A 19,305-nucleotide genomic window follows, 5' to 3' on the forward strand; every position below is an offset into this window, starting at 1 on the left:
TCTCAGATGAAAACATATTCATATTTATGTACAACACAGGCATCCAGTTGTGATTAAATTTGTATGGCACAACAGCATGGAAGCCATCGCCTTAACAAGCGAACAATGTGAACAGAGGGGGGGGGGACAACATTTCTTGGTGCCAAGGAAATATTTTACGAATTCTGTCTCTCTTCCCCTCCCCTCCTCGCTCATGCTCTCGCACACGCACACATGCGCACACAAACAAATTCACCTCATCGTCAGTTTCACACTTGAGGCAGGAAATGCAGTCAATGAAAAACGCAAATCTTAGGGAGGAAATCTGTTTTCAAAGCACACGTTAAAAATCAGGATGCATTCTTTTAAAATAAAATATTTAATGCAAATAGTTTTCTTTAAGAATAAATTCAAAAATCAGGGTGGCATGAAGCTGTTCACAGAGTGTTGTTTTTCCTTTCCTTTCTTTTCTGAAAAGGTGGGATGACAAAGGAACAACACCATTAGAATAACCTATTAAGTTCATAGTTCCCAAGTCATGCAAAGTAACGGTTCCACTTTATTCCACATAGAATCATAGAGTTGGAAGGGACTCTCAGGGTCATCACATCCAATCCCCCTGCAATGCAGGAATATGCAGCTGTCCCATACAAGGATTGAACCTGCAACCTTGGCATGAAGCACACCGCACTGTAACTGCCGCCGCATTCTGCATCAGCTGGAGCTCCCAGACCAGGCCCAAGGGCAGCCCTCACCTAGATACGTGGCAGTATTGCCTAGTGATGAAAGCTGGCAGCAGCTCAGCTGGGCATGTTCTGTATTGGCCTTCCAGCCATGCTAAGCTTGCAACGTTTGTTGGTTTTAAAAGAAAACAACTGGCAGGGGGGCCGGGGCGTTGGATGGGAACACTTTAGCTATTTTCATTAAGCTCCAAATTCTGTAGGTGGCAAATAACTTGCGCAATTCCCAGCTCTCCTGAAAATGTGGCTGCAGCAAAAAGAGATTAGTTGTTTTATGCTGTAAATATTTGATGCCGCTGCCATCAAGTAAGAGATGGGGGAGAAATTGCATCGGGACGCAACTCTGAAAGAGGGTTGGATTCTGAGGCCTGATGTAAACTAGCGTTGGCTCTTGTGGTCCAAGCCATCCACTTGACAGAACGAGAGAGAACTGTTTTGAGGCCTAAAAGTGCAGGTGGACTTCAGCAATACTGAAAGGTTTGCATTTCTAAGAACTGAGGCAGGTGCCACTTTTCAGGGCTTTCTCACAAAATAACTTCTCTGAAAATAGCCCATTCATGTGAGCACAGCAAGAGAAATCATTCGCAGGAGTTTACAAAGGGGCAGGAACTATGACCAGGGTGTGTTCAAAAACCTGAAAGCTCAGTGCTAGAGCAGAACAAACATCTTTTGCGCATGGGAAGTCCTTGGTTAGTACATAAGAATAATAGAATTGTAGAGTTGGAAGGGACCCTGAGGATCATCTAGTCCAGCCCCCTGCAATGCAGGAATATGCAGCTGTCCGAGCCCTGCGGGATCAGCCCAGAGGGCTGTCTTAACCTTCTACAAACTGGTGACCTCCAGGTTTGTGGACTACAAATCCAAAGCTGCCTGGGGCTGATGGGAGTTGTAGTCTAAAACATCAGGTTGGGGAAGGCTGACCTATTGACTTCAGCATTCTGTTCTCACAGTGGCCAACCAGGTGCCCCAATGTGAAGCACCTAAGCCAGGCATAAAGATGAGGTGGTTCCTCCCTTTATGTTTGGTGCTTGGATTTTCCTCTGAACGTGAAAGCTTCGTTTAGCTATCACAGCTAATACTCCTCCATGAATCCATCCGATTCTTATTTTCAAAGGATTTCAGAAGATAATATCTACAGCAGCCATCTTCGGCATCTCCCGTTAGCCATGCTCTCTGGAGGAAATGGGAGTTGTTGTCCAAAATGGCTCTGATGTCTGGGGATGATGGGAATTGTAGCCCAAAACACCAAGAGGGCACCAGGTGGGAGAAGGCTGATCTGTTGGGTGTGGAGAAGTTGTGCCTTCCCTCGGATTCAGGAGTGGCTGGCAGAGGAGGCGGGTGTGGTGTTGCTTACCTGGCATCCCAGCGCGGAGGTTGCTGCCAGTAACCCAAAACATGAGGGGAGATTGGTACAGCGTGGGCACAGCCAATCCAGTGACACCGCACCCACCAGCTGCCCCCCCCATAAGGATATAAGAAAAGCCTGTTGGGCCCGATTTAGTCCAGCAACCCATTCTCACAGTGGCCAGCAAGATGTCTCTGGGAAGATTGCAAGCAGGACCTGAGCACAGCAGCACTCTCTTCCTGTAGTCCCCAGCAACTGGTATTCAGAAGCATTACTGCCTCTGCCAATGGAGGTGGAGTATAAACCATAGCTAGTTAAACTGTGGAACTTGATCCCATAAGACACAGTGATGGCCACCAACTTCAGTGGTTCTGACACAGCATTAGACAGATTCAAAGGGGAGGAGGCTATCGATGGGGGGCAATAAAATATTGGGGGAATGCCCATAAGCTGGGGGGCTGGCCCCCTCCAATATTTTATTGGGGGTGGGCGGGCAAAGGGACCTCAGCCCCTAGGAGTTGGTTCCTACAGATGACTGTGAAGCACAATAGCTATGTTGCGCCTCCATTGTGAAGGGGTTGCTGTGGATCACAAATGGGGTGAGTGTGGTTTTGCTCCAGTCCTGCTTGGGGCATGTGATTGGCCACTGTGAGAACAGGAGGCTGGACCAGATGGGCCTTTGGCCTGATTCAGCAGCTGGGCTCGTCTCATGTTCTTCACTTCAAAGCCCTTCCTGTTCTCCCTTCTTCCAGTTCTTTCAACTGGAGGTGGGCCAGCCAGCCCTGTAAAGTGGGAAATGTGGCCACCCCAGATTGAACTGCGCTATTTTTCTGCCCGAGGGCTAAAGGAGAAGCCTGCCTCCATCCTGGGAGCTCCAATGCCAGCTTGGGGCAACAGTTCCGCTCCCGTGGTTTCCTTTTATTTCTGTGGTGCTTTTTGCTTTCTGGCAAGAGACACTGCCACTTGGCAGAGATGGAGCTTTCCATCTGGAAGCCCTGAATGGAGACAAGTGTGATGTTGGCGGGAACATGGGGACATGTCCCTGCCCTCTCAATGGCCCCATTACTGGGCTCTGGGACTTTCTAGCAAACAGGAGGGGCGGCACACAGCTTTCCAAGCCGGTTCGAGCTGTCGGGGAAAGAAGACAGTCACTGGGCAGTGATTAATGATGGAGAGTAGGGGTGGGAAGGCCTTTTTAGATGAAGGGCCACATTCTTTTCTGGGGGCCACATGCCCCTGGTGGGCAGGGCCACAGGCAAAAGTGGCTGGAACACTGGATGCCCATTTCACCTTTATACAGGAGGCTAGTTTTAACTCTCACTCACACACCCCTCTCCATCCTCCATCCAGGCATGTAAGAGGCACTATCAGAATTCCAAGCTGCTGGTTCTCACCCCTGAAGCTTTAAACCAGCCTTCACCAACTTGTCTCTCTCTGGATGATTTGGACTACAACTCCCATCAGATTAGCACTCCCACCATCCCCCCCCCTAAGCTCCTGTCTGCAAGGGAAGGGGAGTCGTCAACCACCTTGCCCTCCCTTGCGGGTAGATAGAGAAGATGTGGGTGGGAAACCCAATCTGTAATTGCTTCTGTAAAGGTAAAGGGACCCCTGACCAATAGGTCCAGTCGTGGACGACTCTGGGGTTGTGGCACTCATCTCGCTTTACTGGTCGAGGGAGCCAGCATACAGCTTCCGGGTCATGTGGCCAGCATGACTAAGCCGCTTCTGGTGAACCAGAGCAGCGCATGGAAACGCCGTTTACCTTCCCGCCGGAGCAGTACCTATTTATCTACTTGGAGCAGGGACCGAGCAACGGGAGCTCACCCCATTGTGGGGATTCGAACCGCCTACCTTCTGATCGGCAAGTCCTAGGCTCTGTGGTTTAACCCACAGTGCCACCCACGTCCCTTCAATTGCCTCTGTAATCAACAGTAAATCCTCTGCAGTGGAAGCCAGTGGGTTGGCTCTCGTGTACAGTCTCCAGCCCCGTAGGGAGCAGGCAGGAAGTGATCCATCTCACCAGGTGAGCCAGTGTCCCTGTTGGCTCCATCTGATCAAGTGCAACAGGGGTATTGTACAGCAGATGACTTGGAAAATGGGAAAGGGTTTAACATCAGACAGTGAACTGAAGGCATCATCACCTAAATTGGCCTTTCAGGGAGTGAGGGAATGTTCCACGCAAGGACAATAAACCCTCCGTCCAGATTTCTATGTCAGGGTCATTGCTACCTCTTTGCAGGCAGTTTGAGGTTTGGGAACAGGGAATATGGAATCTTGATGGGCCAGTTCACACTGTTTCAGGTTCCTATGGCCAAAGAGTCAAGTCTCTTGTCTGGTTTGAAAAGTGGCTTGATTCTTTGGCAGCAGTGTAGTAGTAAATTTTGAAGTGCGGAACCTCATCATAACAGCCCACATAGGCATGCCCAAGGGAGAGTTTAAAAAATACAGGCTCTAATGTATTTATGTTTTGATACACACCCAGGAATCAAAGAGCAATAGTACATAGCAGAATACACAGTTTAGCAGCAGAACTGCAATTCTATGCGGATTTTCTTGGGCGTGAGCTTTATTGAGCTCCACAGTGCTGACTTCTGAGCTTTACGTATTGACCTTTAGGAAAGGATCTTCAGTCAGCTGAAACACCACCTTTGGGTTTTAATTAGGAATGCAAACTGTATTGCAAAAAAGTGTTGCTAACGTGAAGGAGGAACCTCATCAAAGAAAAGGAAAGAAGAATCCAGTCTATGTTTGTTTTGTTACTCTCCGTATTCTCTGACTTCACCGATGCCGAAATGTCACAAACAAACTTGAAAGCTTCATTATCCCTTTGGTCACTTTTCAGAACAATTATAGTACCTTGCTGCTCCGGCAGACGACAGAATTGCTCCTACTCTAAAAAAATGTCCTACTGTACCATTGTGCAGTGAGAACTAATGCTGTGAGTGAAGCTCTGGCTGCCTGTGTTGTCCTCTCCTGTTTCTGCTGGTGCCCTCTCTGAATCCCAGGCCATGGACTGGAGGGATCAGGTGGAATAAAGTACCTACCTCAATAGAAGCCGTGCAATTAGAATATTGGGGAACGGCTTTACTTTGCCCTTCTGAATACTGCCCTTTAACAAACCGGGAGTTGGTTTTTTGCTGTACTCCATTCCCTTCCTCCTTCAGCATCGACACTTTTCAGCAGCTCTGGTACCGAGGCCTTGCTGAGCTCTTCATTAACTAACCTTGGCAGGGTTTTATTTTTGTCCATGCCCACCCCCCCAAAAAGCACCCCTCACTTCCCCCACCCCATCGCACTCTACTTGGCAGATTTTCCTTTTCTGATGTTGTTGTTGTCTTGCCATCACCCTATTCATTTTCCATCGGCTGCCTTCATTCTCGTGGCCTTTTGCAGCTAGGAGACAAGGCGTTGCCTTGGTAACAAAGCCCTTTAGATGGTTGGAAGCTCTGGGATCACTGCGCTCAGCCCTGAGTACTTTCTCTTTTTTATGTTATTTTTATTAACCAGACAAAGATCCATCAGGCTCGCTGCTAATGGAGCAGTAACCAAGGGAGATGGAGGGGAGGAGCCTGCCGTCCCTGACCGCACTCCTTCCGTCACCAGCACCTTCCTCCCTTCCTTCTCCTCTGCAGCACATTGCTCGGCAGAATGTCTGCAAGGAAATTGCAACTTCTAAGAATAATATCTCAGAAAGAGAGCGCGGGGGGTGCTATTATGTGTAAGCTCAACTAAGGGAAGAGCAGTGTCCAGTTCAGGAAAGCTCAAGGCAATATGGGAGTCCACACTGACTGGCAGCAGCTAGGGGTTGGAACCTGGAACCTTCTGCACGCAAAGCAGATATTCTAGCACTGAGCTTTGCCCCTTCCCCAGAAACAAAATACCTTTTCTGGCTTGGCTTATTACCGGTATGTACCTTGAACATAGAAGGCTGCCTTATATTGAGTCAGACCCTTAATTTCATTCAAAAGCATTTATGAACTGCACGTGTGTGTGTGTGTGTGTGTGTGTGTGTGTTGTGTATGAGCTGAAAAGGAAACAATGCATCACAACATCAAAGCAAAAACTCAACCTACAACAACAGAACACAGTTACACGGTTACACAGAATATCAGGGGACTCAAACACACTAAATGGGGCCCAGTCTTGTGGACAAAAAGATAAGCCTTCACAAGATGTCTGAAGCATTGGTCCATCTAACTCAGTATTGTCTACACACCTATTGGCTGTGCTTCTCCAAGGTTTCAGGTAGGGGACATTCCCAGCCTTACCTGGCGATACTGCTGGGGATTGAAATGGGGGGTTGTACTCCATCAGCATACAGGATCAGTTATATCTTAAACCGTATACACTGGCAAACATCACTGGCATACGAACCTGCTGTTTGATGTGTTCTGCTACCAGGGATCCACAAAAGCACACACTGGCTCGCTATCTTTTTTTAATTATTCTGGAAAGAAAGGCTCAAAGAGAACCCCGCCCTTTGGGAAGGGGGAAACTGGACTCTCCTTGAGATTGTGCTGAGACTGGCAGAAGGTTCTCCTGCAACAAGACTTGAGTTCTAGCCAGGTGGTATTGTCTAAACCCACATTGGAAGGAGCAGAGTCATGCACACTAACCCCACTCCACCCCACCCCCCAGATGCTTTGGCTCAGCCCCTGCCCTTCCCAACTTGAGCAGAAGGACCCAGGGGGGTCCTTCCTGTGTTCAGCCGAACCCTGATCATCCCACTTCTCTCTGAGTGTGTTTCCAAAGCTCGTGATTCTACAGTGATGAAAACAGTGACAACCTTTTATTGTTCTGGCTGAGGCACCAACAGAATGACTAAACATAATTGATTGTGTCCACAGGTGTCTGTTCTCAAAGCAACTTGTTGTCTGATATTTTGTTTTTATGAGTTTTTTAAATAATCTCAATGGGTTAGGCAGTTTAAAAAGACTAGTATATATAAGGTATTGAAGCGAACAATATCATAATAGTGTTAATTCAGTTTCACTTTATTTTATTAATTTAAATTACTTCTCCTTTTTCCGTTTCCCTTTAATATATCATATAAGGAATGGGTTTTTTTTTTCCTTTGTGGAGCACTGACCTTTGTTGACAATCTCCTTATAGTTATTGTGAGGTATAAAGAGAGAGAAACCCCTAGTGTTCTGGAGAAGAGGCTGAGCTGTGAACCAGGAAGCCCCCAGCTCAAAACTGGTCTCTGCCATGAACTTCCCCAACCTGGTGCCCTCTATATTTTTTAGACTACAACTCCCATCAGCCCCAACTAGGGGTGGACGAATCTATCTACTTCGGTTTCTAATTTCTTCAGTCTTAAGTTCAGTTCTCCACATATCTGCATCACTTTGCCTTTTAAAAAATAAAATCAATAATCCTCAATAGAATTGATCAGCCATTTTAGGGTATGGTGCTCTTAATACACACATTTTTTGCTGGGATTTTTTCTTGATATATTTCATTTTATACATTATTTTCACTAGTATATACATATTTATATACTAATACAGTGGTACCTCGACATACGAATTTTTCGACTTACGAATGGACATCTGTTGGCGGTTTTAGATGGGGTTCACTCGACTTACGAATTTTAGATGCGGTTTACTCGATTTACGATTTTTTTCGAATTTTTCTGAATTTTTCGTTTCCAATGCATTCCTATGGAGAAATCGCTTTTTTCGACTTACGAATTTTTCGACCTACGAATGTGCATTCGGAACGGATTAAATTCATAAGTCGAGGTACCACTGTATATGCATTTTCGTACACATTCTTTCACTGGAGACCTGCATCACGGAATTCAGAGCAGTGTGAATTTCAAAGGATAGCTGTGTTTTGGTTAGCATAATGTTTCAGAAAGTGCAAATTAGGGAGCTTTGAACTAAAGTTCCAACTGAACCAAATTTATCTGTCCCTCCACCCACCCAGCACCAAGCTAGGAAAGGGTGTTTGGCTAGGCGAACCTAAAAAACCTGCTCTCTTTCTCAGCTTCATCCCTACAATATGGTGGATAATCAGAGCTGGCCCAGCCAGCCACGAGGTGAAGAATGCCCCAGGGCAGCAGGCTCCTGAGGGTGGCACCACTGTTGAGCACCTTCTGTGCACCACCACTGGGTGCCCTCCACTCGCCCCCACCAGGCACACACTCTCTGGCTCCCAACACCATCAGTTGCTCGCTGCCTCTGCCACTGCAGCTGTGCCCCTGCCACAGCCGTGCCTGCCACTGCAGCTACACCCCACCACCGTGACTCACTCTTTGCCATGCCTCCTCCATTGCTGCTTGGAGATGGCCCAGGGAAGCCCCAGCATGCTGGGGGGGGGAGCATGGCTGTGGAGGACGCCGAGGCAGGGGCATGGCACAGTTGCTGAGAAGCAGGAAGCAGCAGCAGGCAGGAAGCAGAAGCGACCACCTGGCGGGGGCAAGCGGTGGGCAGTTGGCAGCTGTGAGGACAGGAAGTAGTGGTGGAGCACGGCACCAGGGGTTTTGCCTCAGGCAGCAGAATGTCCTGGGCCAGCCTGGGGATAATAATACAAGCTTGTTTTGTTATAAGGATCACAGCAGCGATATCTGCAAAACACCATGGAAACTTAAAGCCGTGCTCAAATTACTGGGCAGAGTGGAGTTAGGAAGTTGAATTGTGTGTTTTTAAAACAAAAACCAAACAAAAAGCCCTCACCCTGATTGCTTCCACGTAGCCAATTAATCTCAAGCAGCAGCTATAAACAGTGGCAACTCCAAAGGTTCAGAGGCCAGGCTGAGCACTGTTGCAAAGCTTTAAGTAAGTCCTGTTATCATTATTAATTACTCAGAGCAGTGTATCTTATCAAGAACATGTCCAAGGATGGGCTTTTAACCCCTGTGGAGAAAATCTCCAGTCTCAAACCAAAATCCCAAATAGTACCCATGTTAAATGGTCCACAAATTAATGATGGAAAAATGTCACCTGGCAGTGATCTATCTCCGGGGCGGGGGGGGGGGGGTGATTGCATGCACGGGCTTTAAAGGCAGGTGTTCCACCAGCGATGCAAATAGAGCTGGCTAGCAGGCCGCAGTACTCAGTCCAAATTTGGTAACCTGTGAGACATCAATACTCATAGGAAGGAAGGAAGGAATAAGTTGTTTCAGCCACTGAAAAAGAGCACATCTGATGGGCATAGAGTGTGGCGGAGGCAGTAAGATGGGAAAATGCAAATTTAGAGAAGATACGGGTGGTGTGGTCTACTCTTTTTTTAAAAAATATAGTCGGACACACATCTGTAGTTAAATACAGCTCGCGTTGGATGATTTGTAGGGTGCACCCTTCATGCTGGGAAGCCGCGCCGTGCTAAGGACCCAGTAATTAGTTGCCTGTTCAGAGCTCAGCGCTGGGGACAAATATTCACGCTGTAATTAATGTAGCTGAATTGTCAGTGCATGGGAGATCTGGGAACATCATCTGTAGGCTGCAATGGACTGCCCATGGGAAGGAGCCCCTGTCGTTACAGAATGCTCATGCCCTCCTTTCTTTACCTTGTGTTAACTCACAATAAATATACACTGTGCATATATATATGGTGCTATTTTTCTAGAAAAAGTGTTGCCGGAACTCACCGTGAACTTCTTCCTTGTTCTCTTAGAATGGCAATGGCACTCACCTGAGAAGTGCTGGAGCTGAGCTCCAGTGAGCTCTGGCTGTGAAGGGGGGGGAGCCCTCCATATATATATATATATATAATATTTAACTGCTATGTTGAGAGATGGATGCGTTTTCCTTTATGTTGCTAGATTTCTCCTGTAGAGAATCACAGCAGTTAGGGAGGAAGGGTGGGGGTCAAACTTGATCAGCAAAATAGCATGGAGGGAAAGGGTTAGATTTAGCCCTCCCCATTTGACCACCCTGACTGAGTGTGAGAGAAAGACAAACAGCAAATCTCAGAGGGCAGTGCTTACCTTGCTGCCAAATTTTAAAGCTCCTCAGATTTAAAATGTCACCTTTTTTGTCCTAGAAGCTTTATTCCACATACCAAAAGTATTCCCACCCGTTTTAGCCATTTCACAAGTTGCTGGTCAGAATCAAGACCATGTGAATAGTTGCAATGCTTCGGGTGAAAAAGAGGACAGAACTCCTGCACCTTTAATAGCTTTGTGACAAGCTGCAGCTACTGGCAGTGCTCCTGTACCTTTAATAGCTCTCACTCTCTCCCCACTCACCAAACTATTAAAGTTTCAGGAGCCCTGTCTTCTTTTTCACCTGGCCACTCTAGACACCATAAAGAAATTATTCTGTTAAAAATTATTTGGGGACACCCTTTCAGCGGTGGCTCCAGGTGACAGGGGGAACCCTATCCAACAGGCACACCAAGTTCCTTGCCCTATAGCGGTCACTCCAGGAGGATTGTGGGAAATTCAAGATGGCAGGCTACCTTTCAGCCACTGCTGCAAGATAAGCCAAGGGACTGAGGGAGGGGTGGACCAACAGCGGAGCCATTTATTTATTTATTTCTGCATCTTTAGCCCATCTTTCCTCCAAGAAGCCCAAGGTGGTATGTATGGCTCTCCCCCACTCCTCCGTGTTATCTTCACAACAACCCTGTGAGGTAGGTTAGGGTGCAAGTTGGTGGCTGGCCCAAGGCCACCCATGAGCTCCATTGCCTAGTGGAGGTTTGAATCCTCATCTCCCAGGTCCTAGTATGACACTCTCACCACTGCCCCACACTGGTTCTTGGGTGCCTACCAGTGCCACTGGCCCCGATCCTTCTCTTTCTCTTTTCTTGCTCACAGGGGAGCAAGGACTGGGGGCAAGGACTCCACCCCCATTCCTTACGCTGAGTGCATGCCTGTCCAGCAGTAAATCACCGAGATAAATAAATAGCATTGCTCTGTAGTTATAAGCCTCAGAGAACCCTAAGACTGTAGCAGCTGAAAAACAGAGTGGTTTTTAAAAAAGAAGAAGAAGAAGAAGAAGAAGAAGAAGAAGAAGAAGAAGAAGAAGAAGAAGAAGAAAATGATGATGAAGAAGAAGGAGAAGGAGAAGAAGGAAGGGAGGGAGGGAGGGAGGGAGGGAGGGAGGAAGAAAGAAAGAAAGAAAGAAAGAAAGAAAGAAAGAAAGAAAATGGGAAAAGGGTGGGAAAGGGAATAATTGTGGCACCTTTCAACAAGCTGCCTTTTTTTCTCCCCCTCCCCTCCGCCTTGGTCCAGCCATCCCTCGAGTGCCCACTTATATATTTTTAGCTCTCTCCTGTCTGAAATACCACCGTGGTATTCATTAAACAAAACCCCAGTGGGATGGAAACTGCTAGGATGCAGAAGGGTGGTGGATTCTCCCCCCCCTTCCCTGTTTTGTCTTATTTAATTGTGCACTTCAGTACAGATGGCATAGCCTGGCAGGAGGTTTGAATCCCACTGCCTCGGAGGGCTGGCTGGGGAGGGAGGTGGAGAGTGGAAGGCTGGCCTGGAAAGAGAAGTGGCGGGGGGACGACCCAGCCAGGTCGCATTTCAAAATCTTACCTGCTGGGCCCAGAGGGGAGGGGGAGAGATGTTAAGGTCACTCACAGTTTGAGACATGTCCTGGAGAGCTCGAAAAGGAAGGGGCATCATCTCTGCCTGGACTGTTAATTGCTTGTTAAATCAGCTAACGAATGCATATCGTGGAGGCCTGGGCTCAGTGCCCTTTCAGTGGGTGGCTGTGTTGTGTGGAGATCCTTTGGTGCATGCGTGTGGCTGTTATTTTTTCTTTCCTTTTCAAACTTGTTCAGTTTTAAAGGTAGCAAGTTTTCAGGGGAGGAACCCTTCTGCCTTTTTCAATCCAATCTGCTAAGGTGGGAGTTGGCAACTTTTTTAGGTCCACAGGCACATTTGGATTTTTGTGCGAGTGTCTCTGGTCACTTCTCTCCTCCTTCTAACTTCCCTCGCCCGAGAGAGAGAGAATTTACGTGCGTGCAAATGTCACTTTTCCAAGGGATCTTGGGTAAAAGTTGGATCCAATAGATTCAGGCAGATCTTTGAAACATGTTTTCCACCACCAACCAGTTTTTATTGAAGGCACTGTAATTTTGTGCATTGCTGTATTTTTATGAAAAATGTGTTCTAGAAATATTTAAATAAAGAAATGGAATGAAATGTGCTCCTTCAGCTGAGGTCCTTTGGTCCGTGAGCACTTAGAAAACAATGCTATAATTACTGAGACCCAGCTTGGGGTTCTCATAAACAAATCATGTCAGACAAATCTCTCTCTTGCTTGGTGTGTCAGGGCGATGTTGTAGATGTAGTGTATCAGTTTCAGTAAGACTTCAGACCAAGTTCCCCATGATATTCTTGCACAGAAGCTGGTAAAATGTGGACTACAAGAGGTAACTGTTAGGTGGATTTGTAACTGGTAGACTGACCAAAGCCCAAAAGTGCTCACTAATGGTTCCTCACTAATGGTTCCTGAGTGCTCACTAGAAGGACAGATCCTGAATATGAGGCTCCAGTACTTTGGCCACCTCATGGGAAGAGAAGACTCCCTGGAAAAGACTCTGATGTTGGGAAAGATGGAGGGCACAAGGAGATGGGGACGACAGAGGATGAGATGGTTGGACAGTGTTCTCGAAGCTACTAACATGAGTTTGGCCAAACTGCGAGAGGCAGTGAAGGATAGGCGTGCCTGGCGTGCTCTGGTCCATGGGGTCACGAAGAGTCGGACACGACTGAACGACTGAACAACAACAAAATGGTTCCTCATCAACCTGGGGGAAAGTGACAAGTGGGATGCCGCAGGGTTCTGTCCTGAGCCTGTTCTTGTTCAACATCTTTATAAACGACTTGGGTGAAAGTATTGAGGGGCTGCTCATTAAATTTGCAGATGACACTAACCCTGAAGGGGTAGCCAATGCTGCAGAAGACAGAATTGGGATTCAAGATGACCATAACAGATCAGAGAACTGGGCCAAATCTTACAAAATGAATTTCAATAGGTACAAGCACAAGGTTCTGCACTTAAGCAGGAAGCTGCACAAATATAAGATGGGAGGCACTTGGCGTGTTTGTAGGACATGTGAAAAGGGATCTAAGGGCCTTGGTAGACTACAAGCTCAGCATGAGTCAACAGAAGTCTAGTTTCCCAGTCAAGGAAAGTAACAGTCCCACTCTATTCTGCTTTGGTCAGACCACACCTGGAGTGCTGCATCCAGTTCTGAGCACCACAATATAAGAAGGATATTGACAAGCTTGACTGTGTGCAGAGGAGAACGACCAAGATGATAGAAGGCCTGGAAACCAAGTCTTATGAGGAACGGTTGATGGAATTGGGTATGTTTAGCTTGGTAAAGAGGAGATGAGAGGAGATAATGATAGCCATCTTCAAATATCTAAAGGGCTGTCGCATGGAGGATGGAGCAAGCTTGTTTTCTTCTGCTCAGGAGGGCAGAACTTGAACCAATGGGAGCAAGTTACAAGCAAGGAGTTTCTGACTAAACATCAGGAAGAACTTTCTGACAGTAAGAGCTGTTTGACAGTGTAACAGACTTCCACAAAAGATGGTGGACTCTGCTTCCTTGGATGTTTTTAAGCAGAGGTTGGATGGTCATCAGTCATGTGCAATCTAGTTGAAATTCCTGGATAGCAGGCAGTCACACACATGCACCAACTACATGATCCTTGGGGTCCCTACAAACTCTACAGTTCTGCGATTCTATGGTTTGATGTACTCTTCAAGGGATCAAAGGGGCAGTAACAGGGGGAAGGAGCTCAGGAGCTTAGGAATTCTCTTTGGGGCGATTGGTGACCTCTGTTCTGAGGAAATGTGCCAAGGACACATTTATGTCATCGTCTCCTTTCCATTGACTTTTGATAGTTCCTTCATAAGGACTTCCACTGGAAAGGAGATAAAAGTGAAAACCATCATGTGGGGTTTTTTATTTTTTTTAAATGAGTGGATGGGAGGTGCCATTTCTGCTGATCTGGTGGGTTCCAAAATAACTCCTCTGTCTTGACACATTAGCTCAGCATCTGTCCCAAGCTGAGGATCTCAGCGTCACTAGAGATGTGTTCCTGTTGTGCATCCATATTTAGATTTTGTTTCTGCTATATCATCACTGTCCATTGATGTCCTTCCTCTTCCCTTGTATCATAAATCAGATCTGTGACAATTGGCATTCCTTGAATAAGGTGCCTTTTCCTAAGATATGCAAGCTCTGTCCACATAGCAGAAAGTGGAAAGAAAATACCGTTTCTTATGGAACAAGATAGGAAGGACATGGCAAAAACAGGAGTGTAAACCTGTTGCGACACCTTGGATGCTTATTGATGCACCATTATTTAAACAGCAACAATCTAGACCTCAGACCGCCCCTCTATTATATGCCCCCCCATATGTTTTTGCCTGACTGGAATGTGCCATTGATTTTTTTTTCTTGCGCCTTGCTTGCTTCAATTTCTCACTATTAGAAATACTTAACTAACTGACCATTGTGTCGCAGATAACTCGCTTCTGCTCCCCACCCCAACATAATGCCTGCCCCCCCCCAAAAAAATCCTGGCTACGCACATGTAAATGGCTTAAAAACAGCAACAATAAGCATTAAAACTATCGATAAAAGTATGTTAAAAATAGGTATTTAAAAGTATTCAGAAGATAATTAAGATCAACAATGGGCTAAAAAGGACATGTCTGGTTAGACTTGCTTAAACAAAATGGTTTCAAACACGTTTGCCTCCATTGAGAATGTGGGATGCGAGAGTGCCCTCAAGCTGTGCACCTGTTCCCTGTGAGCCTGGGATGGGCCTGAAGACCCATGAGTGAAATTCTGCTCACAGAATGGAGTGCCTTTAATGGAGTGTCTCAGCTTCTCATTCCCTTTGCCACACCAGAAAATCTGCTCTTTAGGGATAGGGGAGCGCCCAGAACCAAGTGGGCAGTACAGCAAGCAAGGAGGGAGGAGGAATCGGCAAAAACCGCCTCCTCCCATGGAAGGACTTACTTGGATCATCCAACCTCTCATTCCTGGCCTAATTTTAAAGTGCTGGGCAAATTCTAAAATATAGTTGTGGGAGGGAAAGCTTTTGAAAGCAGCAAAAGTGCCCCCAGTGGCCTTAGCGAAGGGCTCGTGAAGACGCACAATGTTTGGTTTCTCTGTGCCCGATTACTATACACTTGGGGCAGGTTCCTCCTTGCATACGATGGCAGCATTACCAAATAATGACTTGCATGCATGAATGAGCCTCTACTATGGTAATAGCACCACCAGGAGGGAACGTTCATGTCTCCTCACAGCATTGCAAGTGCCATGCTTTTCGACAGAACCGCGTCACACATCCATCTCCCGTCTGCCAAGAGATCCACTTGTGCACATGTATGGGTAAACCAGGCCCACGTGACTGGCTTCCGAGCGGGTGAAATGATGGCGTCAAAAAGCACGGCGCTCCCGGGGGGGGGGGGTTGAGAGAGATGCGATGCTTGACAGCCATCCTTAACTGCAACAAGACTAACACAGAAACAACGCTGGCAAGAGAAAGAAGGAATTAACATTCAGAGGTTGTAAAATGCAATATTTGAAGGCAGAATATCACGCACACAACTGCGAAGTATTCGTGTACCTCACTGGAGCCATTTGGAGAAAATATGTTTTAATGCAAATTGATATAGACACGCGTTTAGTCATTTAGTCCAGTGTCGTCAAAGCGAGTGCTGCACCAGAGGAAAATTTCCCACTTTTTTTTAAAAAAAAAACCCCACTCTTCATCAATTAATTCCAAAAAGAAATCACACTTGAAAATTATCAAAGAAAAAAAAACAGTGACATTCTCTGGAACAGAACTTGGGGTTTCTGCTGCATTTGCTTGAGTATCAAGGTGACCAAGTGTCCTTTCTTTCCTTTGCACAACTGTCTCACCAGCTTTCCACATTACATTGCCTCCCCCTGGCTATCTGTAGTTAAAGCCCAGGAGAAGGCAGCATGGGGTACGGTAAGTCCTCCCCTGGGACTTTTTTCAGATCAGGGAGTGTGGGTGGGGAGGCTGCAGAGGCCTGGAGTCATTTTTTTGCTGGAAAGAAAGAAAATGTGCACCAGTCTTGGCCACCTCACAATGATAAGATAAGCTTGAAATCCCACAGACATTATGAAAACGAAGTGGGAAAATGCAAGGGGAGGAAAAGTTTGAGAAACAGGAGGATGGATTTTGGCACAGCACTTGTTTAAGCACGTGTGCAAGCTGAAGGATTGAGGACAAGTCCTTAAGGACATGTTGGTTCTTAAAGAACTGATGTCCTGACAGCCAGATTGCCTCCAGGACCACAAGCTTGCATATCAGCCTCTCCCAAAGCAACTCGTCGCACATTTTTGCCGACTGTGAGATGCCTTCTCCTCTCACTCTTCCCAACCATCTTCCTTGAACACTTCAGTCTGAAGCCCAGAACTTTTAGCAACTGTAGAAAAAACAGCCAACAACCTGATGACTGATGCCCCAGACTGCCTACCTGGGGCCAGCATAAACATGTGTGGCAGGTCTCCTTGAGGTACACCAAGGCTGCAGACAGCATTGTTAACATGAGTCAACAACATGGTGCAGCAGCAAAAAAAAAACTAATTTTATTCTAGGCTGTATCAACAGAAGTTAAGTGTCCAGATCAAGGGAAGTAATACAGCTGGAAACCATTTTGCACATGTCCAATTGATGCACAACCGCTGGTGTGTGGGTCCTTTTGGACCTGGAAAAGGGCAGAACAAGAGTGGAACGGGGACAGAGTGGGCGTATTGTCACTGCCTGCGGTACTGCTCTATTCTGCATTGGTCAGACCCCACCTAGAATACTGTGTCCAATTCTGGGCACCACAATTTAAGGATATTGACAAGCTGCAACGTACTTAGAGGAGGAGGACTAAGATGACAGAGGGTCTGGAAACCAAGCCTGATGAGGAACAGCTGAAGATGTTGGATATGTTTAGACTGAAGAAGGAGAGACTGAGAGGTGATATGATAGCTATCTTCAAATATCTAAAGGGCTGTCACATGGGGGATGGAGCAAGCTTGTTTTCTGCTGCTCCAGGGGGTAGGACCCAAACCAGTGGGTTCAAATTACAATAAAAGAGATTCCAACTAAACATTAAGAAGAGGTGTTGTTGTTTTTTTACAGTAAGAGCTCTTCGACAGTGAAAGAAACTCCCTCAGAAAGTGGTGGACTCTCCTTCCTTGGAGATTTTCAAATAGACGGCCACCTGTCAGGAATTCTTTAGTTGTGATTCCTGCATTGCAGGGAGTTTAGCTAAATGGCCCTTGGAGTCCCTTCGAACTCTACAGTTCTGTGATTTTGCTTATAGAGACCTGCTAGCATTCAAGCGCAACCTGCGACAAAATGTTGCAGTGTATCCTCACTTCCTAACAAGAGTGTTCCTGGTTTCCAGCCAGCCAGCTACGTGCTTCTCCAAGCAGTTCCCTTTCTGTTTGCATGTCAACTCTCCATTTTTCAGTTTTCTTTTTCAACTGACACTGGGCATTCCATGGCTACTAAGCATGCTTAATCTTCATTAGTTTGTGGGGTTTTAGTGTGTGTGTGTTGTGGGGGGGGGAGTGTCTGTCCAGAAGTTAAAGAGGGACTGATAGGAGGAGGAGGCACTCGAAAGGAGTGGAGAAGATTGCCAGCAAAGTTAAGGGGGGACTATAATGAAGAAGTTGAATCTTCATCCAGTTAAAAGCCATACCGTTCTCTTCCTGGCTTCAAAGTTGTTTTGTAAGGCTCTCTTTAAAAAAAAAAAAAAAAGAAATTAATTTATTGTGTATCTCTTTTGCTTACAAGTTAAAATTCTATTTTTAAAATGGCATTGTTTTAAAAAGCTATACAACATCTAGCGCAGCTCATTACAATTGTTACAACAAACAGAAAAATCATTAAGCAGACCTCCTCAACCCTCAGCAAGTGATCTGGGGCAGGGAGAGTTTGGGAATCACCGGACTAGAGTATAGGTAGGCAGCCTATCTAGATCAACCAGGCTCTCTCCAGACCTGCACTGCTGCTCTGCAATGGCTCATCCTCCTTTTAAGTCATTGTATGGGGTAAGCTTTGGCAAGCAAGACACAGGCTGTGGGGCCTTACATTGCCAACTCCTGACCACAGGATCATTGTCATCAATTGCCATCGTATTTTCCTTGGCATGCAGTTCCCCCAAATTATAGTAGCGCTGCAATAAATTACACCGTGTCACTGCTTGGCTTGAGAGGCATGTGCACCCAGCCCATTGCTGGCGAACAAGCACCTGCCCCTTCCAACAGTGTATTTCTGCAGTTTGAAGAAAACAAATTGATGCATTCTAGCAAACAGCTTCCTCAGCAGAGCTACAGCACTGTGTGAAGGCCTTGCCAGAAAGGAAAACGCTGCAGTCATGCTTCAAAGGTAGAAAACAGAAGAAGGAAGATGGGGAGAGGAGAGAGAGAGAGAGAGAGAGAGAGAGAGAGAGAGAGAGAGAGAATGAATATTCTGATTATCTATATTAGCAACCAGATATCTGATGGATAATAGAAGTTCATGTAGAGAATTTCCAGATTGTTGCTATTTGGGGGTAAGATTCAATCGCATACATGCAAATTTAGTTTGCACCATTGTAGTTGATCGGAGCTCTTGCACCGCAAACCTGCTTGCCCTGCAAAATCAGACTTCTTGCAATAAGGAAAGTGGTGGGGAAACACAGTGGGGAGTGGGGAATAATGTTTGCTACATTGTCTAATCTCCCTGCAAACTTTGTGCAAGCAAATCAGGATGAGTGCTCAGTAAATGGGTGATTGGTTGTTATAGTATTGTTATTACAGAGTTTAAGTATGCGTACAACAGGCACTATCAATTCCTCCTTTGTTCTGGCAGAGGTGGAGCAACATATGCTCATCGATAATGCTGTCCACATTAAGGGAACAGCCTTATTTGGGCTGCAGTTGACACCATCATCATCATCAATTGTGAAGCGTCAGAAAATTTGCATATATTTCCTTACTTGGTCCAATGTATCCCACATCTGTAGGGCTTGGGTAGAAGGGCACAGAGTTATGCATGGCACTGATGCCGTCCTGAAACCTCAGAAGTTCTCTCTAGACTCCCCCAGGCCATTTTTAAATCTCACAAGGCTCACACACCCTTCCTTGCCGATTTTTATATCCTTAAGGACTAGAAACTTCATTTCTAATGCAAAACAACAGATATGAAATTCTGTACTTGCTTCGATATTCACAATTGGTGGGTCACCAGAGACTCACATGAGTATCAGTGGGAAATGAAAGGGGGTGACAAAAGCT

At 46.3% G+C, this 19,305-nt stretch overlaps 1 protein-coding gene across 3 annotated transcripts in view; it reads left to right on the forward strand.

Moving 5' to 3' along the window:
* GNAO1 (G protein subunit alpha o1) overlaps window positions 1-19,305 on the forward strand; it is a 165,344-nt gene that overhangs the window by 99,399 nt on the left and 46,640 nt on the right. The gene's annotated exons all lie outside the window — the stretch shown is intronic.

Source organism: Lacerta agilis, chromosome 8 (assembly GCF_009819535.1).
Source record: "Lacerta agilis isolate rLacAgi1 chromosome 8, rLacAgi1.pri, whole genome shotgun sequence".
In the NCBI taxonomy this organism is placed as follows: domain Eukaryota; kingdom Metazoa; phylum Chordata; class Lepidosauria; order Squamata; family Lacertidae; genus Lacerta; species Lacerta agilis.